Source organism: Natator depressus, chromosome 9, assembly GCF_965152275.1.
Source record: "Natator depressus isolate rNatDep1 chromosome 9, rNatDep2.hap1, whole genome shotgun sequence".
NCBI lineage: Eukaryota > Metazoa > Chordata > Testudines > Cheloniidae > Natator > Natator depressus.
The window spans coordinates 39,652,163-39,678,440 of NC_134242.1; the positions used below are offsets into that span (position 1 = coordinate 39,652,163).

General features: G+C 40.5%; 1 long non-coding RNA gene across 1 annotated transcript; it reads left to right on the forward strand.

Annotated features, from left to right (window-relative positions):
• The first annotated feature begins 986 nt into the window (after positions 1-986).
• On the forward strand, positions 987-26,276 carry LOC141993436 (uncharacterized). The gene is made up of 3 exons (XR_012640862.1): positions 987-1,111; positions 1,636-1,672; positions 26,113-26,276. It is a non-coding gene; the product is annotated as an uncharacterized LOC141993436 (long non-coding RNA).
• The last annotated feature ends 2 nt before the right edge of the window (positions 26,277-26,278 follow it).

The following is a 26,278-nucleotide window of genomic DNA, read 5'->3' on the forward strand; positions in this document are numbered from 1 at the left end:
AGTGCATGCGGCAAGATTTTAAGATTAATTGGGTTTCACTCTCTCTAGTGAGATTAGTGTATTATAAATCATAGAAGCATATCCCATCAATCTGGAGAGTGGATGCAATACACTTGATAACCTCTAACTCAGCATAAGATGGTCTTCTATCCCGAAATGCCTGATTCTTGGATTAACTGAAGTGTTTCTCAGAAAGATGCAGGGTAGAGAACAACATTTCTGTAAACCTTAACTAAAACATAATTTATTGTGAAGTCATTGGGAAAATTGTATTAATCTTTTTCAGTATACTGGAAATTAGCTTTTGAAACAATGATGCGAATATCAATCTTTGCTTTGATGTTTAATGGGCAGGCAACAAGTTCTTTCCCCAAATACAGTTAGTATGCCAAAAATTACATTATCAGGAACAATGAATTATTGCAATAGGATTTGCTAGATGAAATAGGATTTAGGTTGTTGTTACCAACCAGAAGCCAAATTCTGATGTTGATTTCCCCCCTTTAAACTCATTGATTTCAACATAGTCAGATACCAGAGTGAAGGACTTGTTAAAAGAACCTGTATAGAAGTGGGCTTGCACCAGTTTAACAAAGGTCATAATTTAAGGAAAAGGTGGAGGGAAAACTTTGCTTTATTTTTTTGGCAAGTTGACAAAAAGAATGGTGTGACAAATGAAAACTTCATAGATCTGAGAAAGAGGTGGAAATTACTATTGGATTTATCTGTCCCATAAGAAATGTTCAAAAAAGTAGAACATATAAATAGCTACAATATAAATTTATGACACAAAGATGAGCAAAACAATGGTGAAGGTATAAGCATGTGTGTATACACATATATTCTAAGGAGCGCTGGCAAATGGGATATTCCAGAGGTTCTATGGAATAATAAAAGAAGGAGACAAAAGAGTAGAACTAATATACCTTGTTTTTCATGCAATTATTGTGCCCAGTATTCACCTTCTTTGGCATTTCTTGCAGATAGGCCCAGAATGGAGTGGAAGTTTGTGCCTGATAAAGTACCGATTAGAACGAGGAAGAAGACTCGTATTTTTTGTTCAGCTCAAAATCTCCTGTTACAAGTGTTTATGATGATGCGATAAATACAGGTCAGTTACATTTACTGTGTAATAATTTGCCAACATTTAGGAAATGGTAAACAGGAGTGATGACTGGAAGTGATTTGGGACCCAGGGCATCATCCCAAAGACCTATCAACATCAATTACTGATAATGTGCAGCAGTTGATCATTCACATCCCGTGTGCTTTTTGATGTTTGTATGGGATGCTGTACTGGGCCTGGCACCATTTCCGGTATACTCAAACCACAGAAGAATAATGGAATGGGAATACAATTAGTAAAAGAATTGTGCCTTTTCTCCAACAACCTGCTTCCTGATTGTATTACTACATATTGGAGTATGTATACAAAATGTACAGAGTGGTACAAATATCTAACTGCTTCAGATGTAGAGTTGCCCATGAAGAGATACAGTTTTAGCTGCCTTATAGGTAATTACAGTACACTGACAGTCCCAGGGACACCTTCAAAGGGGGAGGAGGAATGTGAGGGGTTAGGATAATTCTAGCTGGGCCTTTTTTTTTTTTTAACCTGAAATTTATTTTCAACAGTTTTCCATGGCTGCAGTCCTGTCAATGACTTTTGAAGGTAAGCTTAATGTTCTTATACCCTGGGAAATTTTATCTTAAATTATAGATGTAATGATTCTAGTGGGAATCCTGTGGCTTGAAGGAGATAAAGTACTTTTCTGTCATGTTCTGGTTCAAGTCTTGCATGAAACAAGCCTGGTGCTCTGAACTCAGTTTAAAACAATAGTTCAATGTGACAAAAAAGCAGCTTCCCTCATTATATAGTCTGAGTTTGCTACCTTTTGACTTTAACAAATGCCACATAGATTTGTATTCAGGCTGGCCCTTAATCCTTGTTGTCATAAATATAAAGGGAAGGGTAATCACCTTTAAAATCCCTCCTGGCCAGAGGAAAAATCCTTTCACCTGTAAAGGGTTAAGAAGCTAAAGGTAACCTCGCTGGTACCTGACCAAAATGACCAATGAGGAGACAAGATACTTTCAAAAGCTGGGAGGAGGGAGAAAAACAAAGGGTCTGTGTCTGTCTGTGTGATGCTTTTGCCAGGGACAGAACAGGAATGGAGTGTTAGAACTTAGTAAGTAATCTAGCTAGATATGTGTTAGATTATGATTTCTTTAAATGACTGAGAAAATAGCTGTGCTGAATGGAATGTATATTCCTGTTTTTGTGTCTTTTTTGTAACTTAAGGTTTTGCCTAGAGGGATTCTCTATGTTTTGAATCTAATTACCCTGTAAGGTATTCGCCATCCTGATTTTACAGAGGTGATTCTTTTTCTTCTTCTATTAAAAATCTTCTTGTAAGGAAACTGAATACTTTTTCATTGTTCTAAGATCCAAGGGTTTGGGTCTGTGGTCACCTATGCAAATTGGTGAGGATTTTTACCAAACCTTCCCCAGGAAGTGGGGTGCAAGGGTTGGGAGGATTTTTGGGGGGAAAGACGTTTCCAAACAACGTTTTCTCAGGAACCCAGATAAAGTTTGGTGGTGGCAGTGGAAGTCCAAGGCAAAGGGTAAAATAGTTTGTACCTTGGGGAAGTTTTAACCTAAGCTGGTAAAAGTAAGCTTAGGAGGTTTTCATGCAGGTCCCCACATCTGTACCCTGGAGTTCAGAGTGGGGAAGGAACCTTGACACTTGTTGTTTCACTTCTCCTTGGAGGCCCACCTTCAGCTACTTCATCTCTCTTCAGGGACCCTCCTTTGGCTTTTTCACCTCACTTTGGGGGTGATGTCCACTGTTTGAGCTCTCTTCATACTCCCTAGTACATGCTGTCTTTGTCCTTGTATGAGATTACTCACATATACCGGTTTAACCTTCTTGCCAACTGGCTTGCTGAACATTTCTGTCTGTAGCACTTCCTCTCTCTATGGCAGCATGAGCAGCCGACGCTGTAAAGAGGCAATTGTCTCAAGTCTTGGCTCATGGGTGTCCTAGAATTGCCATCTAGGATTTCCCTCTCATTGCACAGGGTGACACTGTGGTACCCCATTTTTGGTTTCCCATTCTCACGGCTCCCCCGGGAATACTTCTTCAACACTCTCTTAGGCAAAAAACACCCATGTCATGGGGCAATTTATTCATAAGGACACCTCAGATCACAAAATAAATTTTAGTATTGTAACTCAAAAGGCCGTCCTCTGTGACTGCAGTCTCCTCATCAGCCTCAATCATCCTTCAGACTGGAGGGCTCTCGGGCACACCCCTGGAATCCCCTAACAGAGTTCAAAAACTCAAAAAAGCAATAACACAATAAATGTCTCACATCCCTCCTGGGTTCTCTCTCAGCTCCCTGCCCCTTGACCAGGACAGTGGTCATAGGGGTGCTCCCTTGGGTTGTCAACTTGCTCTAGAGTGTCACCCTCCCAGTAGCCTGACCTCCAAGCTTCTGTTCTGCCTCCCTACTCCCAGGGAGTGCCTGCAGGATTCTCTGCTCTCTGCAATCTCTCTCTCTCTCTCTCTCAGGCAGCAAGAGCCCCATGCTTGCTCTCTCGGCCCCTTTCCTAATTGACTCGTATCCAACTTACCCAGCCAGTGAGTCTGTGTGTGTGTGTCTGCCTGTCTCTCTCTTTCCCCTCCTTTAGGGGCCAGATGCCTTCTCTTAAGCCTGAGTGTCAGCTGACCAGTCACAGTGCAGGCCACCCTGTGACAATGGCTTGTAAGTAAACTCTTAAACAGGACAACCACCCTCATTCTGACTAGAACCACCGCTGTCTGCCTGCTCAGTAATATTACTAATCTCATCTATACACTGGCATGAGGATTATCATGGACAATGGTTTTAGCTGGGCTATACCCTTGACTGGTTTGCATCGTTATGTAGTGTCTACTTCATAGAGTTTAGGACTAATTCAGCAAGGTGGCAGACTTACCAATCATTACAACTATTAAACGATCCTTTCCTTGTGGTTGTACTAGGAATTAATGTATCAGGAGAAGTAATGGCCCTGTCAGGGCTGTTCTTGGTACTACAACACTGGGCCTGAACCTTATCCTACATTACAGTGGTGGGTGAGTGACACTGAGAGGATGGAACCTTTAACCCATGAAAGTCCTACAATCCATTAAATGTGAATAGAGGCATTGATCTGAATGCAGAAGTGTGTGTGTGTGTGTGTGTGTGAGTCACACCTAAGATTCCAGCATAGAATATGAACAAGGATACAGGATACATCCGAGTCAGGAGTCTGTTATGTTTAAAGACATTTGGGGGACTATAGACCTATCTAGTAAATAGTAAATCTATTACTTTTTAAGTGAGGCCACTAGTAAGCAGGTGATGCAGAGAGAGAATGCAAAAATACAGAATGGAATGGTTGTATCAGGGGAATGAAGAGCAACTTGGCTGGGTTTAGATTTAAAAAAAGTAAGGAGGATTGGGAGAAAGAATATGATGAAGGGTGATGAGAAAGTGCAAAATGTTTAGAGAGACATGCAAACCTTTCAGAACTAATTCAAACTAAGGCCCTGCACTTTTGTTCTGACACACTTTACTAATTTTGTTGTAATCCCATTGTAATTCAATAGACTCCTGCACATTTCCTTAATGTTGCTCTTGTTAGTTGCAATTTTGCCATCTTGCAGTTCAGCCCTGTGTGCCTACTGAATCTTGCATGTCAGGTCATTAAGCTAGAGTAAATGCTGGAGAGTTTGTTGTAGAAAGTTAATCATCTTGGCTTCTCTGCCTCATGATACAAGGAATATTCCTCCTTGATCTGTTGTTCACGCTGTGAGCTGTACTTTGTTTCTCTGGAGCTGCTAAGCAGAAGTGTGCATCCTAATTCTCATTCTCTGTCACCTTTATGCTTCTGATATTCCATGACCACAGCTAAATAGGCAACATTAAGATCTGTCAGGAACAAAAGCCATTAGATGCAATAAGACCTTTGTATTGAATTAGCAAAAGTTCACTATTAACATTTCATGAGAGATTAATAAAACAATACACTTAAATATTTCATAAATTAGCAATTGCATCTGATTATCAAGTTCATGAATAATGCGGAGAAATATGATACATTGAAAATGCTCCAATATTAGGAGACCATTGCTATACAGATCCTGGGAGGGCAAATCTATTACTTTAGCAGGTTGTAATGAATTGGTGAAAATCACATGTATTCATTTAACAGACTTATTCTTTTAACTAGACAAATCATGAATAATTCAATTGTCATTAGTTGTTAGCAAGGTTTTAATTGAGTAAGTTTAGACTTTAACTGATGTGCAGGAAGTTTAATCTTTAAATAGGTTTGTTCTTGTACTGGTCATCTGGATAACTTTCATTAAATAATCTCCAAAAATGATCTGGAAGGAATCTGTCTGAAATACTCCAATATTTTTTGCAAGGAAGAAGGTTTCATTCTTATGTTCGTCTTTAGTAGAACTGATTCAGGATAACCCCATTTTGGAATGTTTCTAAAGATATGGTCTAGTTCAAAAGGAATTATTTTTGGGAAGTTCTATGGCCTGTGTTATACAGGATGCCAGACTGGGTAATCACAATGGTCTCTTCTGGCCTTGGAAACTATGAATCTTTACAATGTACTTACATCTTTATGCTGCAAATAAAAGGCTAGACTGCGAACTCCTTGTTCACTCTGGTGAGTAGGCCTATTGAAGTCCCATCTGAGTCTACAAGTGAATTCACTCTGTCACTTTTTTAGCCCCCTGATGTGGGAGATTTTTCCCATTAACCTGCTTCCCACTGTTTGTAAAGGACATATGCTGGCATCAATGAAATATCCTGGTACAGCTGCAGATGTTGGGCTGAACTTTGGCAATTCCCTTAATTCTTCTGTGCCACATTTTCTCCCATCTTTAACATGGAAATAATAATTATACCCACCTAGCTCATGAGGTTCTTAGGTGTGTTTGATTATTGTGTGTAAAACACTTCGAGATCATTGGATGGAAGGACTTTAGAAGTGAAAAGTATTATGTTGTTATTGCATCAAAGATGAGGTTAGACTTCAGGTCAGGGTAAGCACTTGGATGCTTATACAAAGCATATTTGAATTTCCTGAATCTGCAAAACTGAATTGGAATAAGCTCTTTTGCTCAATTTCCCACACTTCTGCTTCTAATCCTGGCCTGAAAGGGGAAGTGAAGTATATATATTTCCAGACCGTTATAGAAAGTTTGGTTGGAGTTCAGCTCTAGAAATGTGAAGGTATGGTGTGGCCGATGGCCTTGCTTTTTTGGCTTTCCAGTTGCTTTTCCCATCACTGTTCTCTATGTAGTTAGAGAACCATAGCTTGAATACAGTGATATGGGGTGAAATCCTGACTTCATTGAGGTCAATGGCAAAGCACTGACTGCACTGGAGCCAGGATTTCATCCAGAATGTCTTTAGTATTTTGAGAGATCCTATGGAGAGGAGTCGATGAACCCCCTTAATGTTCCAGGTATTTGTTTTCACACGTCACTGTGTACTATTCTTTCAACAGGTTCATTCCTTAATTTCTGTACCAACTGTTCCTACTTTCAGTCCCTATTTAGTTTTAGCAAAATAGTCAAATCTGTAAAAAATTGTGGTGAAAAATTCTTGTCATACATAAAAGCAGCAAAGAGTCCCTGTGCCATACATAGAATTTATTCAAAACATGCAAAATACTTTAACCAAATTTACAACCTATCTTATCATTTTTTCCCCTCTATTTCCTCCAGAAAAGCTCTGAGTCTAATGTATTTTAATGGAATTAAAGTACACGTCCTTAATGGACTGTGCTATGCAAGAGGTCAAACCAGGAGATCAAAATGGTCTCTTTGGGCCTTGAAATTTATTTTTCTTCCCAAATGTCCCCTATTACGGGTTTTAAATGTTGGCAGATGAGTCTCAATACGTTTTCAATTAAAACGATGACTATGTGTATGAGTAATAAGACTGTAAAGAACATAGAACAGGGTCACAGTCCAGCAGCCTCCTCTCTGCTTGCCTGCTACAGGCTCCCAGCTCCATCAGTAATGAGACCTCCTGCTGCGTGAGCACGGGGTACATTGTACAACACAACCCCCCCCTTACAAACTTCTAACTCCCACAATAACTAAACCCCAAACAAGCCCATGTTCTCCTTTTGTAGGTTGACTAGACAGCAAGTGTGAAAAATCAGGATGGGGGGGGGAATAGGTGCCGATATAAGAAAAAGCCCTGAATATTGGGACTGTCCCTATAAAATCAGGACATCCGGTCACCCTATCCTTTTGTGTCATTTAAACTCCTCTCAGGATGCTCTTTAAGCTCTTTTTGGTTCTTCCTGTAAAGAACATAGAACAGGATTACAGTCCAGCAGCCTCTTCTCTGCTTGCCTGCTAAGTGCTCCTAGCTCCGTCAGTGCTGAGACCTCCTGCTGGGGGGAGAGGGGCAGAGGGTACATCCTGGTAGGAACCAGGAATTTCTCCCCACAAGTTGCAGTTTTGTAGTCCACAACTTGTAGTTCCCAGGCTGCTGTTGAAGCACACTGGATCTTGGGCTACACCAGGATACTGGCTAGATGGACCTTTGGTCTGACCCAGTATGGCTGTTCTCATGTTCTGGTGTATTACCCATAGCAGGACAGCATGCACATGCATTTTGTTTGCACAAATAAGAACATGTGGTTGCACAAAAGGATATCTAGGGAATTGTATAGATAAGTGACACAACAGACAGGAAAAACTGTTGTATAAGCTTCCTGTTGTAGAACATGGTGGATGCTACAAGGATGTCATTTATTTCTTCACTTCCAAGGAGATTGCTGCACTTATAAGTTATTGTCATGAAGCGCTCATTGTTAAAAGGGATGACCTTTGTCAGCCTCATTGTGGTCTGGGTTGAAAGCGGCAACAGAGCATTTAAATTGGCTGTGTACGAAGATTTGTTCTCAATTCAACATTGGGCTATTATTGTGTGTTTGGGATTCAGCTTTCCAAGTTTCTCATGACTTCAGAAAGTTTAAAGAACATAGTATATGTGTGGAGAGAATTTAAAAAAAAATCTTTGATCTGGATGACAGGATTTGAAAAAAGTTCCCATTCAGAAGGACATGATTTATTCTAGATGGACTCCCTGGTCCCCATTGCAAGGAGGTGCCTAGTAGAAGAGCAGCAAAATTTCTGAGTCTCTAGGACCCAGCTGGAGCTCAGGAAGAGAAGGAAGGAGTAGTTTGCTCTTCTTGCAGCTGCTGACTTTTCAAATGCTTTTTTTCAAATTTTTTTTCTTTTAGAAATTGTGGGAAAATTCTCACTTTTTCTACAGTTTACACTTTCCCCGCCTTTTTTCTCACTAGAAAAAAAAGGGGGGTTTTAAGTTAGCAAAACTGGAAGGAATCCCCTGTGCGCATGCACTTTTTCTCTCATTTATTTACCTTTTATCATTGGAAAGAGGTGGAAGAATTTTTTAAAGAGAAACAGAATGGGGGAAACACCTCTCTCTCTCTCTCTCTCTCTCTCTCTCTCGCTCTGTGTTAAAGTGTGAAAAAAGTGATAGTAAGTTGGTTTTTCTCACCCCCCCCTTTAAAATAGCTTTTCTGCCTTCTTTCACTGCAAGGAAGTGACATTTTTCAAAATGAAACAAACATCGTAATTTCCCAAAATGTTAGTTTTTTCCACAAAAAATGAAAAGTGACACATTTTGAACAAACAAAACTGTTTTTCTCTTTGAATTTTTCATTAATCACTCCCTTCCCGCCCTCCCCCCAAAATCAACCAGCTCTATTACAAGGTGCAAAGCATTTCATAAAGGGGGAAGGACAAAGAACTGAGGCAGAACTCATCCTGAGGTGTTCCTCTCATGTAGTCCTTTGAGGAGCCTTTGCTGACAGTGTGTTGAAGCTATGGCATCTCCTTGTATGCCATAGCTGCCATTCATCATATTAAATTCTGTCATTCCCCTTCCCTCGCCCCACTCAATATTTTCATTAAATATCATAACCAGTACCCTTGGAACTGGTCAAATACGCTTCAGAAATTGGAGACTAATTAGGGAAAAACAAACTGTAAAAGAAGTTACCTTGCTAAAATCAATATCAGTTTCACTCTTTTGCTGTCAATAATGGGACTAAAATTATTTTGGTGCATATTTCGTGCTGAAATAAAACCCATGTAGTCATTTTACTGTCTACAACACCTATTTATAGACTTATTATGACCAAACTATATTCAGTTATAATCACATCCACACAGGACTATTCATAGAATCATAGAATATCAGGGTTGGAAGGGAACTCAGGAGGTCATCTAGTCCAACCCCCTGCTCAAAGCAGGACCAATCCCCAACTAAATCATCCCAGCCAGGGCTTTCTCAAGCCTGACCTTAAAAACTTCTAAGGAAGGAGATTCCACCATCTCCCTAGGTAACGCATTCCAGTGTTTCACCACCCTACTAGTGAAAACGTTTTTCCTAATATCCAACCTAAACCTCCCCCACTGTAACTTGAGACCATTACTCCTTGTTCTGTCATCTGCTACCACTGAGAACAGTCTAGAGCCATCCTCTTTGGAACCCCCTTTCAGGTAGTTGAAAGCAGCTATAAAATCCCCCCTCATTCTTCTCTTCCGCAGACTAAACAATCCCAGTTCCCTCAGCCTCTCCTCATAAGTCATGTGTTCCAGTCCCCTAATCATTTTTGTTGCCCTCCGCTGGACTCTTTCCAATTTTTCCACATCCTTCTTGTAGTGTGGGGCCCAAAACTGGACACAGTACTCTAGATGAGGCCTCACCAATGTCGAATAGAGGGGAACGATCACGTCCCTCAATCTGTTGGCAATGCCCCTACATATACATCCCAAAATGCCATTCGCCTTCTTGGCAACAAGGGCACACTGTTGACTCATTTCCAGCTTCTCGTCCACTGTAACCCCCCTAGGTTCTTTTCTGCAGAACTGCTGCCGAGCCATTCGATCCCTAGTCTGTAGCGGTGCATTGGATTCTTCGGTCCTAAGTGCAGGACTCTGCACTTGTCCTTGTTGAACCTCATCAGATTTCTTTTGGCCCAATCCTCTAATTTGTCTAGGGCCCTCTGTATCCTATCCCTACCCTCCAGCGTATCTACCTCTCCTCCCAGTTTAGTGTCATCTGCAAACTTGCTAGAGTGCAGTCCACACCATCCTCCAGATCATTTATGAAGATATTGAACAAAACCGGCCCGAGGACCGACCCTTGGGGCACTCCACTTGATATCGTCTGCCAACTAGACATGGAGCCATTGATCACTACCCGTTGAGCCCGACAATCTAGCCAACTTTTTATCCACCTTATAGTCCATTCCTCCAGCCCATACTTCTTTAACTTGCTGGCAAGAATACTGTGGGAGACTGTGTCAAAAGCTTTGCTAAAGTCAAGGAACAACACATCCACCGCTTTCCCCTCATCCACAGAGCCAGTTATCTCATCATAGAAGGCAATTAGATTAGTCAGGCATGACTTGCCCTTGGTGAATCCATGCTGACTGTTCCTGATCACTTTCCTCTCCTCTAAGTGCTTCAGAATTTATTCCTTGAGGACCTGCTCCATGATTTTTCCGGGGACTGAGGTGAGGCTGACTGGCCTGTAGTTCCCCGGATCCTCCTCCTTCCCTTTTTTAAAGATGGGCACTACATTAGCCTTTTTCCAGTCGTCCAGGACCTCCCCCGATCGCCATGAGTTTTCAAAGATAATGGCCAATGGCTCTGCAATCATATCCGCCAACTCCTTTAGCACTCTCGGATGCAGCGCATCCGGCCCCATGGACTTGTGCTCATCCAGCTTTTCTAAATAGTCCCGAACCACTTCTTTCTCCACAGAGGGCTGGTCACCTCCTCCCCATGCTGTGCTGCCCAGTGCAGTAGTCTGGGAGCTGACCTTATTCATGAAGACAAAGGCAAAAAAAGCATTGAGTACATTAGCTTTTTCCACATCCTCTGTCACTAGGTTGCCTCCCTCATTCAGTAAGGGGCCCATGCTTTCCTTGACTTTCTTCTTGTCGCTAACATACCTGAAGAAACCCTTCTTGTTACTCTTAACATCTCTTGCTAGCTGCAACTCCAGGTGGGATTTGGCCTTCCTGATTACACTCCTGCATCCCTGAGCAATATTTTTATACTCTTCCCTGGTCATTTCTCCAATCTTCCACTTCTTGTAAGCTTCTTTTTTGTGTTTAAGATCAGCAAGGATTTCACTGTTAAGCCAAGCTGGTCGCCTGCCATATTTATTCTATTCTTTCTACACATCAGGATGGTTTGTCCCTGTAACCTCAATAAGGATTCTTTAAAATACAGCCAGCTCTCCTGGACTCCTTTCCCCCTCCTGTTATTCTCCCAGGGGATCCTGCCCATCAGTTCCCTGACGGAGTCATAGTCTGCTTGTCTAAAGTCCAGGGTCCGTATTCTGCTGCTCTCCTTTCTTCCTTGTGTCAGGATCCTGAACTCGACCATCTCATGGTCACTGCCTCCCAGGTTCCCATCCACTTTAGCTTCCCTACTAATTCTTCCCGGTTTGTGAGCAGCAGGTCAAGAAGAGCTCTGCCCCTAGTTGGTTCCTCCAGCACTTGCACCAGGAAATTGTCCCCTACCCTTTCCAAAAACTTCCTGGATTGTCTGTGCACTGCTTTATTGCTCTCCTAGCAGATATCAGGGTGATTGAAGTCTCCCATGAGAACCAGGGCCTGCGATCTAGTAACTTCTGTGAGTTGCCGGAAGAAAGCCTCGTCCACCTCATCCCCCTGGTGCGGTGGTCTATAGCAGACTCCCACCACCATTCTAAAGAGACTATCAGTACATATGATACTCCATCAAAAACTCTACATCTGTGAACACTGCAGATGGTGAAAGTTTAAAAATGAAAGCACCTGAGGTAGTTCTTAAAACAGAAGAGAGAGAACACTTGGGGAAATTGAAAGATGTGCTTGAAAAAGGGGTCTAAGCAAACACTTACATATGAAATCCTCATACTTACTGGTAGAATAGAAAGAGGGCTCATCTGTATTTAGAAGATTACATCAGAGGAGAAATCAAGATATCTTTTCCCATGCAATAAATGCAAAAAGTTCAAGCAAACAAAGACAGTATTTACTGTAGTCAAATGGGATGGAAGAGGGGGAAATATAAATTACTTCTCTCAAATAAGCAGGTGAGGCTGATAAATCAGATTGCATTTAAGTATCACAACTAACACTTTGAGGCCATTTAGGAAGAAAAATGCTGACCAGCAACTCAGGTGAGTGAGCTCTTGTCATAGCACTTGATTAGGTATTCACCAGGCTGTCCTGTTTGGTGGCTGGGAACCATCTCAGAAAACACGGAATAAAAAGGCTGGCTCTAAATGATTATAGGTGAAATCCTGACCACATTCAAATCAATGGCAACATTCAGGATTTCACCCTGTGTGATCTAGTCATAAGCATCAGACTGGGAACCAGGGGCTTCTGAATTCTAAACTTGGCTCTGACTCTTTGAATTGTCTTTTACTAACCACTTAGGCTAAAATGTCTAGATTTTTGGTCTTTGGAAATTCTGGCCTTAGCCTCTCGGTGTGGTTGTCATTTTCCCAGTCTGTAAAACAAAGACAAGTGTTTACCTAGCTCAGAGTTTGGGGGGTTGATTAACTAGAGTTTGGGGAGCGCTTTGGTGCTGTATACATCCTAACTACATCAGGGCTGATTTAACAGTTCATCTGAACTCAGTTGCATACCACCCAAAAGATAGGATTTACACCACTTTGGGCCTGTCTTATGTTTGGGCCAACACGTGAGAAGGGGGGTACTGCAACCTTAGGGCTGCCTCAACTGGTGGTTGGCTACCTAGACCCCAAGAGACTGTTCCAGCAGCCATGAATAAATTGAATGTGGCAACTCTTTGGCAACAAATGCTTTTTCCCTGGCTACATCCCATATTCCAAGGGTTGTGGGGAGGAGGCAGGAGGCTCACAGCCATTATGCCAGCTATGTGCTGTGGCAGTCCTCTATGCTGGAAGATTTCCTCAGTGACCAAACATTCTGAATAAGAAAATAACATAAAGATAAAGGAATTTTAAGGTCCATGTCCCTATCATAAAATGAGCTAGTGTTTTATAGATCAGTTAAATGAAAGGATCCTGTAAATAGAAAGATTGATTTGTTTCGCATGCATGCGTGTGCACACACATGCTCGCTCTCTCTAATGAACATACATTATGGATTTGGATCTTAACTATGGATCAGAGAAAGCACTTCTCCTTCTAGATATTGGGTCTGTTTACTCTTTGCTTCAAAGGGAGTTTTGACTAAATAAGGAGTACATGATTGGGCCCATTATGAATATGTAATTTCTTTGCATGTATGCACATGTGATGAAGCATTAGCTAGTCTGGGGAACGATTACATATTCCTTTTAAGGTAATAAAGGAAATAGTGACTATCGCACTTATAACCAGTTACATTATATCCCATTGAGTAAACAGCATATTGACATTTACTGTAATGATGGACCAAGAATACACTCGTCTCATTTTCTTTTTTGGAAAGATGATCATAAAGTTTCTTCTTTCCCCCGGCAAGCTTTCAGCTCTGATCATCAGCACAAGGGTAGTTATAAAAAAAACAGCAGGACCTTGATGTACCAGAAGGGCACAGTTTTTGGTTATGATCACCTGGGGGACTCATAGGCTACCTACAGTACCATCATTTATGTAACACTTGTAGGTGAAATATTCCACAGCTGTGTGAGGAAATTGGTCCCACTTTTCAGATAGGAGGGGAGAGAGTTTTAAATTCCAACCTTGTGTGAAAACATCTGGTGGAAATATTGCTCAAGATATGGCGAGTCACCTTTCTGGGGCTGTTTGAATAAAATGAGTAATAACTCTAAGCCTTCATAAAAGGGGGTCTGATTTCATTATTAAAAGAGGAGGAAGTAAAAGACAAGAAAACGAAAATCAATATCTGCTCACTGGGCTTTAAAGTATGGCTCTGCTCTGAAATGTGACTGTAAAAATGGCATTGTGAGGTCTGTGTTGCCACTCAATGATTTCCATAACAAATGGCCCAGTTTACAGGAAAAAGCTGTTTACCTGACCAGCTTTTTTCAAACTCAATTCATCTTGTCTCGTATATTATCATCTGTAATACAGGCTCTGAAAGTCAGGTGATGCCCCCATTTGCACCTCATTGTCTCCAAATTATGCCATCAGTGTCACCTGTGTGACCCCATTGTCTTAACTGAACTTTTACAGGTGCATCTGATTTGACCTTAGGGCTAGTCTACATTAGAAATGCTACAGCGGAGCAGCTGCACCTGTCCACGCCTGCGCTTAGGTCAGTGTAACTTTTATGTCACTCAGGAGGGTGGCTTATTCACACCCCTGAGCGACATAAATTATACTGACATAACTGGTAGTGTATACAAGCCCTAAGGTAAATTCAGATTATGATACACAAGAAGGAATAGTATCTAGCTTGCTTTCCCTAGCACTTAAGCATGTACTTAACTTCAAGCATGTGCAGAAGTTTCATGGACTTCAATGAGACTTAAGCATGTAGTCTTACGATTCATGCTTTCCTGAATAGGGATGCTTTCTTGAATCAGGGCTTATCAGCTGCATTGGCTCTCCAGGGTTAACAACAGATGGAAAACAGTAAAGACTTATTTTTGTCATTAAAGTAAATGGTGACTGATTCCACATGGGAAATAGATGTATTGAATTAAAATGCACTACTTTCATAAGCTGCTTTTCATAGTGTAATCATACTGTCTGTCTGTATGGAAGCAGAAAAAATACTTTGAATACTACTCTAGCAATAAGTTTGTAGATTCAGGTGTCCAGACAACTTAGAGTATATATCAAGTACAACCAGGAAATTACTTATAAATAGAACTGGTTGAAAATTTTTGCCTTTGTGTTTTTAACCAACTCTTAGAACTGGTTCAAATGAAAATTCAGTTTATTTTGTTTTTGTTTTGCAAAAGATTGGGTATTTTTATTAGCATTTTATAAAGCATTCACCTGACTGAAGTGAGAACACCATTAATGGATGTGTTGCACTATGCATTTTCCTACAATACATTAAAGGATATTAATAAGAACCATATGAAATTTTTCAAATTTCATTTTTTCTAAGGTGTTTTCTCATAAATATTCAGAATGTTGATGGGGTTTTTTTTGGTCTGAATTTTCACAATAATTCACAAAGACCTTCCTATGGCAAGCAGATGCTAACAACATTCAATCCCTAACAATCTGGTTCAGATTCAGAGAACTAATCTACTTCTGAATGACTCCATAACCAGTACAACTAGTGAAATGCCTGAAACAATACTGTCAAATTATTCAGGAAGCTGGTCAGTATTCAGTGAATAAGTTGTTTTCCAGGTATTCAGTTATAGAATTAACATTCAACCAGCTCTAATAACTAACTACCATCCATCACCCAGCCAATAAGCCATGCAGTCACCCAGTCAGTCAGGTCCACGAATGTTCCACTTTAAGAGAAAACTTGGTGAATATTGTGACCAGCTCTTGTAGCCCCGGGGCTCAAGGCAGGTCCCTGCGGGATGGGGTGGATAGAGCTAGCTCCTGTCCTGTGATCATCTCCCTGCATCAGGGGGATGTTTCACCTGGTAAAGGGGGCCTTCCCAGCTGCTGACTGCCAGGAAGTTGCAGGTCATCAGGGGACAGGCCCTGCCCTAGGCTGCACAGGGACATGTATCCTGGAGAAGGAAGTTGGGGTCCTGACAACCGCTGTGGTGGGAACAGACCCCAAGGGCTCTGTAGCTGGAAGCAAGCCCAACCTGAGTGAACGGGGTGGGATTTTGCTGGCCAGTGAAGGGTCTGTCATAGCTAGTAGCTGTGAGCCCATAGCTGGATCAGGGTCACCTTCTCTTTTGGAGGACACAGGAGTGTGTACCTCAGGGGGGAACACAGAGAGGGAAGTCCAGATGGAAGGTGAGGGAGGACAGGAGGGTCTGCCCACCTTTTTTAGGAGGACATTTCCCCAGGAGGAGGGTGAAGGATCTGCATCTGAAATGCCAGACCCCCTAACCTGTGGATCAGGTTTTAAGGGATGACTGGGGGGGTCAAATCTCCTGAAGGGGAGAGTCCACCCAGCTGACCTTTTGGGAACAGAGAGTGGGGTGACCAAGGGGATCTTACCAATCTAAAGCACTCCATTAAAACATGTTGTTCCTGCTACACTTGTAAGAGATAAAACTGTCTCTTCAAGGAAGGAGAAGAAAAAACTTTGCATTTGGGAAGCTTCACAAGTGGGTGGGGCCCAACACAAAGAGATTCCAGAGGGAGGGGCCAAAGGCAGGCATGGTTGCAGTGCACCCTTTCATGCCAAAATCCCAAACACGTACTTGAATTGAGAGCCTTCACCAAAGAGAAAAGAGACTGTGTCCAAACCCCTACCATGGGACACAAAGGGATTGGGAAACGCAATAGACGTGGAACAAGCTAAACTGTGTGAACAGAGCCTGTCTGCCGTAGATTTGCTGGTTATCTTGTGTCTTTGGCTACTTCACCTATGGGTCAAGCCAAAGGAGTTAATACTATTGTTAAATGCTTTGAAGATTTGTGACATATCTGATTTTTGGAAAAAACTTTTGTACATGCTAGGGATGGTGACAAGACAGTCCCACAGGCAGGTTGCTTTTCAGCTTATACCTGTAAACAGGCTGGAAGCTTGGCACAGCAGCAAAAGCATAAGAGGCCTACACTGCTGTGTGGAAGGGGAAACTGAGGCACACCATCTCATGGCATTGGTAGCTAAATGCCAAGACACCTACACTTTAACAGATATTGCTATCTGCATTCTGTTAGCAATACTACACCCCAATATGTTTTCAGGCACCTGGGGACCAGGAACCCAGAACTTTGCCCTGTGAATAGCATTATAGTGTTTAATAACGCTGGATGGGGGTATGACCAGAGCTGAACCAGAATTTTAAATGTATTGCCTCTGCCATAGACAGTGTCCAAGTCTCTGGCAGTAAGTTCAGGAGGAGGGTGTGACGTTGTACTTGATATGCTTTATGAAAATATGCTTATGAATGTGACTGACGTAACTGAAATATGCTTTATGCAAAAGGTCTCTTGTAAGGTATCATTATAAAAGCGTATAATCCACTGTGTTCATCCTATTTGTATACATGTATCATTCTTTTATCTGAAGCTAGAAATATGAAGTATAACTCTGAGGTCCTATTGTAATTATGCAAAGTGTGGGCCATTAATGGTGGTTTAGAATCTTGATGGCTCCCATTGACTAGGACAATTGGTTCTAAATGGTTTATTTACCTGCAAGCCTTAGTGTACCTGTGGGCCACCCTGTGGGTAATGAAGAATGAGGTCTCACAGGGACATGTGACCATGTCACCTGATAATGAAATCCATCTTAAATCTGGTACTTTTCCATTTAGAAATATGGGTGGTGACCCAGAGAGACAAAAGATTCCTGCCTTGTGCCAAAGCTATAAAGGGGGGTGGAGCAGGACAGAGAGGGCGGCCAGTCATGAGAAAACCTCGACTTTCCACATAAGATGTCTGCTGGAACTAAGAAGGACTGTACTGGGGAAAGGATTGGGCCCAGATTAGGAAGGCGTCTAGTCTGTGAAAGAAGCTTATAGGAACATCTCTGAGGGTGAAATATTATCTGTAATTAGTTTCTTAATGTATAAGGCTTAGACTTGCATGTTTTTGCTTTATTTTTCTTGGTGACTTACTTTGTTCCACCTGTTATTACTTGAAACCACTAGTTTCATACTTAATAAAATCACTTTTGTTTATTAATGAACCCACAGTAAGTGATTAATACCTGGGGGAGCAAACAGCTGTATTATAAAGGGTGGACAATTTATGAGTTTACCCTGTATAAGCTTTATTCAGAGAAAATGGATTTATTTGTGGTTTGGATCCCATTGGGAGCTGGGTGTCTGGGTGCTGGAGGCAAGTAACCTGGTGAGCTGTTTTCACTTAAAGCTTGCAGCTTTGGAGGCGTGGTCCAGACCCTGAGTCTGTGTTTCAGCGTGCTAGCATGTCTGGCTCAACAAGGCAGGATTCTGGAGTCCCAAGCTGGCAGGGAAAACAGGCTTAGAGGTAACTTCAGCATGTCAGGTAACAATCCCAAGGGGATCTCTGACCAAACCCGTCGCAAATATGTTGACATTTTGTTTAGTCATTTTGAACATTTTTTTTTTTAAGTAAGGAAATTGGGTGAATGTGTTAACCCATATTACAACCTCTTATAGTCTCTGCCAGCCTATCCCAAGGCCCCAATTCCACCTGGAGAAGGGTTGTAGCAGCACAAGTGTCTGCAAACACCACACCACAACCCGGCTTGCAACCAAGTAGCTCAAACTCATAAAGTGGGTGTTGCTGGTTCAGAGGGGGCTTGGCTAGGCTGGTGTGATTCATTCCATTCTCAGGCAGCCCTTACCTGCAGGGATCTATAGGTGCTACAATTAAAGCTTCCCAGAAGTCTATTCTGGATAGGAACACACAGTTTGCCCTCCGGCAGAGCAGCTCTTCCCGCAATCTCCCCAAGCTCGCAACTATCCCTGCAAGAACAAGGTGATGGTGTTTGCAAGCCCTATGCCAACAGGGGTAACTCAAGTCCTCGTTGTCTCTCATTGCTTCAGGCTGACCATCGATTTTGCAGAAATGTCAGCAATAACCCTTACTAAATACCTTTCACTATCTGATACAATATTTTGCTTTCACATACATTCCCTTTTGCAATGTCAGGAAGAACCAGGTGAGGTTTTTACCCATTTTCATGACAATGCTTCAGCTTTGTTCTTATTATAGACTGACAAGATTATGGGCTTTCTGAGGGATCTAGTCAGAGCTAATCTGTTTCTACAGAGCAGGCAATCAATTTTATTTTATTTTGATTAGGCAAAAAATACTGTGAAATTCCTCTTCTCCATACAAATAATGCCAGAACATCCCCTGGCTCAATTTTGGTTCAATCAATTCTTACATAATTGCCTCAGCCAGTTGATGAGTCACTGTATGGGTGCTTCCCTCTCCCTGAATTGTTCTAGCTCTTGAAAATATGCAGGTATACATATATTTTTCCAATATATATCCTTATCAGTTACTCAAAAAGCTGAGTCAGCAGTTGGAGACAACAAAGGATGACAAAGAGCTAATAAAGTTTCCTCTCCACTTCACAGTATCTCTTTCTCTCCCAGCTCTATGTAACTTTTTATTGCTTAGGCTTTTTTGTGATTCTGTTTTTAAAGATCTGCACATTTTGAACCGAAAAAGTCAGGATTAGGGAGAGAATGATAACAGGATGCACATAGGCCATTTAGCTCATATTTATGTTTTTAACTCAGTTTTAGTCTTGCTTTGCTTCAGTGCTACTTGTAGTTGAAAGGATGGTGGGGATATTCTAACTAAAAATAACTGGCTGAAATTAGTGAGAAATAGCAATAAAATTATTCATGAACATTTCAGCAACCTTTGCTTAAACCTTTGCATTCTTTTTTTGTTCTTTATTAATGTTTGTTTGTGCAAAGTTTTACTTGTACAAATAAACAAAATAATTTTAGGATTATTTTTTTTGAGGTGAAGTGGTTTACAGCACAAAGGTAAAGTCCTCCAATTTGTAATTGTGAAAGTTGACTGCTCAGATTAATACTCCCAGCCAACAATTCATGAGCAGCACATGAGTTGAAATGTGTTTACATGAAACATTTGTTGAATCCTTTAATTTATGAAATGATGGGGCTAGATTCTCAGATCCATCAGAGTTGTGCTTGGTTTAGGGCCTGGGGAGGAGGATGGGCAAAGGTGGCTAAGCTCCCCACAGTCCTGGATCAGTTGGACACTGGTTTAACCCCTGAGGTAATTTAGATCAACATCAAGGGTGCTCTAACTTCAATGGCTCTTAAAAGGACAGTTATGCTGGCCTAGAATGGACAGCATTCAAAATTTGAAAACTGAATTTTGAATTCAAAATATGAAAACTTCAATGGCTCTTAAAGGACAGTTATGCTGGCCTAGAATGGCCAGCATTCAAAATTTGCTGGCCACACCCATATCCCTTCCTATCACAATATGTCCCTTCCACTGGAGTGATGTGGGGGTGGGAGGTAGTAGTGGGATCAATGCAAGGAGATGGGAACAGAAGTTTAATATCTGTCCCATAGCCTGTGTACAATTTTGAGGTCAATAAAACTGGTCTGTAATCACTGAGTAACTTGTTTACTGTAAATTGTGCATCCAACTTTATATCTGCAGTGTCTTTTGCTTTTTATACAACAATCAGTGTTGTCTGTTTGTAAAGAGCAATAATTTCTGAACCTAATTTTCCTAAATGTGAGAGTTCTAGTCTTTCTTTGTGGAGCTACACTTTAGCCCACCTCTAGCACACCTCATCAGCCTTTATACCCAATTTCTAAGTATTATTTTTCTTTTCTTTGCTTATTCTAACTCCCTCATGAGAAAATATGCAATATTTTCTTTTGCATAGCTGAAAGCCTTCTTTTTAATCACAAATGGAATAGTTAGTCTGTGCTCTGTGCCTTTAAGATATATTGACATTTATATCTTTATTACTTCTAAGCTTGAATAATGCAGTACTCTTCTAACTGATCTGCCAGACACCTCAATCAAAAGAGTTCAATTAATGCAAAATGCCACTGGTATGGTTATTACTTGCTTGAAAAGCTCAAGTCAAATTTCTGTTATTTTGAAGTCTCTCACATTGACTTCTAGTTCATGCTTTTTATTGATTTTTAAGATTTTTCACTTGACTTACAAATAAGACCCTGTGGGACCATGGGTATATTTGCATGATTTGCCATACCATCCTAACCTTTCGGTCACATTTTATTCTCTTCTTTGCCTCCAGAATTTTCATTGATGTGCAATTCTGCCTGAATATGATGGGTACTATATTTGAGTTTATGCTTCTGTGCTTTGGAATGGTCTTTAAGGCAGAGTAGGACCATATTGTAATCACAATTAAACCAGGGTGAATGCAGTTTAATTCCACTGGCTTTGGTGTTGCACGGAAATGTTTTTAACTGCTTATATAATAACTGTTTTAATAGGTTTATTATTGCTATTGTATGTGTATGTTGATTTGTTCCTGTAAGGTGTGGTGTGTTTGTCATGGATCGTATTATATTCCACATAACTGTAGAAGCTTGTAAACATCTGTAAACTCTAGTCCAAATGTAACAAATCTTGTGTCCATATCATAGTTCGTTATCTCCATTCCCCCTTAAAATAAAAAATGTGTTGGTTTCCCTCTGCACAACCTGAGTTTTCAAATGTACTGCATTTCCTGTAAAAAGGTAGCCAGACCTTCTATGTCAGTGGCCTATGGATCATAGGGAGTGTACAGTGCACTTGCTGATGGTCCACAGACAGCTGGCTTGTTAACCTGGTGCCATCTCTCTTCTTGTATGTAGCTGCTAAATTGCTATGAAAGACAGCTTAAAATACATGAACTGTTTTCTTCCTACCAGTTGTCCATATGGGCAGTTGCTGAAGTTCTGTTCACAAATGAGAGGAGAGAAGTTCCATGAGACAATCTGCCTGTTCATATATGGTCCACACTATGGAAAAGTTTGACAGCCCATATGGGAGGAAGGTGCAGGGAGTGGGGAGTATACATGGTTTTTCACTGTTTTATTTATTGAGTGTCTTTATTTTCTTAGTGTGGACCAAAGCCGAACCCAACTAATTTGGCTTAGCCCTGGGATCCCTGTGGAGGAAAGCAGAAGAGACCCTATGCCACAGAGTGTGAGCAGACCTGCTCCACAGCTGTAACTCCTGTGTAAGACCTTGGGTAGGCTCTTTGGCCTTAGTGCCCCTGCCCTTGAGCAAGCGGAAGGAAAAGAGGATCCATCTAGCAGTGGATCCTCTGATCCTGCCCCCAAGTGTGACAGCACTCTGGGATCCTCCACACAGCCTCCCCAAATCATGTCCTCTGTGCACTGTGTGACCACACCAGTTCTGATGCATAGGTGGACATCTACTACTGCAGGTGGAAAGTGCAGGATTTGCCCTTAAAAAAAGCCCACCTGACTGGTTCGGACTAGTACCGTCTTAACAAAATCAGTGATTGCTGCAAAAATGTAGTTCCAATGACACGATCTACAGCTCTTGTGCCTTTCCCATTACTTCCGCCTGAGAAAAGGGGACAAAACAAAAAATTAGGAAAAATGCTTAAGGAAAATGAGCAAAACCTAACATAAAAATTTTAAAAATAGCAGAACACATCTGAAGGAGTAAAAATGTTATTGAAGTTAGTGCAATAAAATTGCTTATGAGAGCAGAGACCTTGGCAACTAATTTACCTCCTTTCAGGCTCCACAGCTGATCAGTAGTATTGTTAAGATCAGCAGTCCACTGCATGAGAAGATGGCTGTTGACTAACATCAAGTAATCAGCTCATCATATGCAAAGCATCATTTACAGTGCCCCCGCATGCCTTTATTTCCAGCTCCAAAGGCTCCAGATAGGATGGTCCTGGAACTCTGAGTCCTGGATGTTTCTTAACAAAGTGTTGAATCCTGTGAGTTGTTGAGCACCTCCTGCAAGCTCTGATGTCAATGGGAGCGATAGCTATTTAGCACCTCTGAAAATCTGGCCCATTGTCATAAGAAGAGTGCAAAAATACTTAGTACTCTGTGGTATGCAATAAGTTTCTTTGTGGCAGTGTATATAACTCCTTGAAAAAGCGCAACTTGCAGGAATGATGAAAAAAACCACGGAGCAATGGTGATGTAGCAGCCTGTATACACACTTTTTGTCACCTTGAGACTGTGGGCCAAATGAGCTGTGGTGTAAATAGCTGCAAACTCCAATTGAATTTAATGTAAGTTCAGTTTGCTTATGCCACAGCTGATTTTGGCCCTATATCTTTCATATATTGGGCCAAGGACTGCTCTTCGTTACTGATGCAATTCGTTTGAAGCCAGCAGGGTTGTATCAATGTAAAAGAGCAGAATTTAACACTTTGTAGTTTTTTTTCTCTCTCTCTCCTTTTAAATACTGGTCAGACTAGATGATCATAACGGGTCCTTCTGGCCTTGAAATCTATGAAATAGTGCCATAGAATGCACTGCCATTTAAAGGCAGGCTTAAGCCCATCATATCCCTGTTCAAAATTTGGGCCTTTTATGGAACCAGGGTTCTGGGATTTGTGATTCCCAGAGGGAGCATCTGATAGCCTTCTGGAAGAAGAAACAGATTGCAATATAGAGAGGCTACAAGAAGACCACAAAAACCAGAAAGGATAAACTATGGCATAGGATTGTCCTGCGAACCACTTAGACCTGTGTCACTCTGGCCATCAGTCACATTATTCAAAGATGACTTACAAAAAGCTTCAGGAAAAGGAATCTTCCATGTATATACAATGTACACTTTACTGTAAAAAGAACTGATGCTGTTATACCAGTAAGTAAACACTCAGATTTAAACATCACCAACTTCTTTCTGCCTATCTATTTAACTCTTACTACATCAGAAAGAATGCAATTTTTCCTGGTTGATGATACATTTTCCATATTTCTCCATACTTCAGACATGACCCTTTCTTTCTGACTTATTGAAGTGGAAGTAACTATCAATGTTTCACATAAAGACAGAGAAGCCGAACATGAAAATTAAATGAAATATAAAATGCTTTAACAATCTTCAGAGGTGGCTCAAATTTGCTTCACAATATAGTTTCAAACCACAAAGTAAGGTTATCACAAAGATCTGAGCCATCTAAATGCTCAGACAGACCCAAACCTTTCTGATTTCATATTATTTTCACAAAACTCCATGTTTTCTATGAAGAATTGCATTATCCTTAATCAAAACACTTACTAGCATCTTAGTGCTGTCAGACAGCTTTTCTCCTTCAGCTTTCTGTTAAAATTCTCTTCTTTAAAAAGGTAGATTTAGAGACTACTTCTCTCAATTTGATCAAAATGTGTTCTAGTGTTTGAAAGGCAGATAAAACTATATTGAGTGATTGTATTAGAAGGCAAGAGAATCGTGTGGTCAGAGGCCAATACAGTGATGAGAAAAAGGGAATCCCTTCAGGTTTCTTTTTCACTGTAGAATGTCACAGAATCTGAAAATATATTTTCTACATCTATTTTTTTTTCTTTTTTGGTTTCTTTTTGGAAACATACTACAAGCAAAAGAACAGAGTAGAGAAAATGAATAAGATTTGTTTTGAAGCTCAAAACCATTTCAAATTCCTTAAAAATATCTTCTGCATTCTATTCCTCTGATAAATTATACACCTTTTGATCATCTGCATCTGCAGGCTTCTCTTTAACCTAGCACACAACTATCTACTGTTCTTTGCAAAATCAAATAAATTTCTTGTTTTGCTTTGGTTATCAGTTTTACCACAAATAATTCAGTCTTTAAATTATCTACCTGTTTAGCTGTTCATTTTGTGTGAGTTTTATCACAAGGGTGAAACCCATAGAAAGGCTGGCAAGAGCCTGCTTTTTAATTCAATGGCTCCAGTTAATACATGTCAAGATAACAAACGGTTTTGCTAAGGTCAAATGACTTGGGTTAGGGTCTGCAAGCTTCTGAGGTAAAATCCAAAATGTTCGCCCTGTTTTATATGTTTCATAATTTTCTCTTGACCACTTTGTATTGTGGCATCCTATTGTCTAATCATATCACATTCTTAATCAGACAAAATGTGGTAATTTTTCTTTTCTTTCACTCTGTAGGCAAATAGGTTAACAGTGAAGAATATGTCAGGAAAATGCTCTTCAGAACTGATCACCAGCCCCCACCCTTTTATGAATTTTTCTAAAACTTACTGCAAGCTTTCTGTTGGCTTGCCTCATAAATGAATAGCTCGCTGCCTTTAGCCATTTCCCCTGTGAGTTTTTTTCCGTTCTTCTTGCCATTTATCACCACTGCTTTCTACGCTTGCACACATTCTTCTACAGTTTCTTTTTCTGTTCCTTTTGCTCTCTTTCCTTTCTTTGACTTAAAGTATTTCTTTTCATATTTAATTTATTTTCACTCCATGTTTCACTTTGTAGTTTTACTTATCACTGCTAGAAACGACCATATTTTATTATAATAATTCTTTTTCTTCTTCTATGCCATTCACATTAATCCCCACAGCTCCTATTCCAAGTGCCCCAGTAATCTTTTGATCACTTATTTATTATACTTTTTTTATTTTATATTTTACTTACTGCATCATTTGTTTCCTGATTAGATTCTCTGTACGTCTTTCTGTTGTTTTCCATTACCTCCTTCTGGTATTTCTCTCGCTCTCTCTGCTATCTTGTCAAAATTCACTCTGTAAAGTTTACTAACCCTTTAGATTTTTTTTGAAAATATCCCAGATGGTAACCAATTATGAACAGTGAAGTTGGCAGCTGTTAACATAACCACAATCCCTTTTGCTCTTGTCTGCAGTTTGACATAATTAAGCAGAGCCTGATTTGTCAGACAGATCAGAAAGTATTGTTTAAATTAAAAAAACAAACAAACAAAACTATTACCATAGACTTACTGGACACACAATCCTTTCTAGTTCAGTTGAACAGTTTTTGTGCATTAGAAAATTTTTTACAACAAAGGTTTTATAATGAACTATTGATACTGGTGTGTGTGTGTGTGTGTGTGTGTGTATATATATATATATATATATATATATATGTCTATATATATATATACATATATATATGTATTACCTACCCCACCCCCAAAAGTATTTTTTTGGCTACTACTCAATGTAGCCAACCTAATTTTTTCTTTAAAATGTTATGATTAGGAAGACTCCACCCTGCTTGTACATGGGTGACTTTATTGAAGAGATGAACCCAAACCGATACTCTGGATCTGAACATTTGCAGAGTTAGCAAAGTTCAGGTCTGAATCTATAGGCAAACTCTACATTTCACTACAGTGTACATATAACAGTCAAATGAACATTTATGGTTTGAACATTCCTGAACTTTGTGGAAGTTTGGATCTGGATCTGAACTGCACAGCTTTGCTCTGGCTGTGATGTATTAATTTACTGGACTCTTTTATTCGACTGGTGAAAAGCATATTTTTTTTCCATAGCAACTTATTCATGTGACTCCTGGAAAACTAATGCTTGTGACAAGGAGAAAATTAAAGGCATTGAGATGTGGTGCTGGTGAAGACTCCTGTTTATCGCCTGGATGGAAAAGAAGACTAACATTACGTTAGAAATATTATTGGAGAGAAATGGACTCTGCTCTCGGAA